Below are 266 nucleotides of genomic sequence, written 5' to 3' on the forward strand. Positions count from 1 at the left end.
AGCAGTATGTGGACATGATTAAAAACTTTTTCGAACCAGCTCTTGAAGAGATGCATGTAGGAAATGTCTGGTTCCAACAGGATGGTGCCACGGCTCACACGGCCCAAGCTTCGATGACAGTTTTGAGGGCAAAGTTCCCGGGGCGGCCCATCTTGCTTCGAGGTGACATCCCGTGGGCAGTGCACTCACCTGATCTNGACCAAATTCTTCACGAACATTTTCATTTCCATCCCTATAAGATGGTTGTTGTGCAAGAATTGTCACCA

General features: G+C 48.3%; 1 protein-coding gene across 1 annotated transcript in view; it reads right to left on the reverse strand.

Annotated features, from left to right (window-relative positions):
• The window catches only part of LOC111875742 (BTB/POZ domain-containing protein 18), a gene marked incomplete in the record, with an annotated part of 21,683 nt that overhangs the window by 10,347 nt on the left and 11,070 nt on the right, over nucleotides 1-266 (reverse strand).

This window comes from Cryptotermes secundus, unplaced genomic scaffold (genome assembly GCF_002891405.2).
Source record: "Cryptotermes secundus unplaced genomic scaffold, Csec_1.0 scaffold603, whole genome shotgun sequence".
Taxonomy (NCBI): Eukaryota; Metazoa; Arthropoda; class Insecta; order Blattodea; family Kalotermitidae; genus Cryptotermes; species Cryptotermes secundus.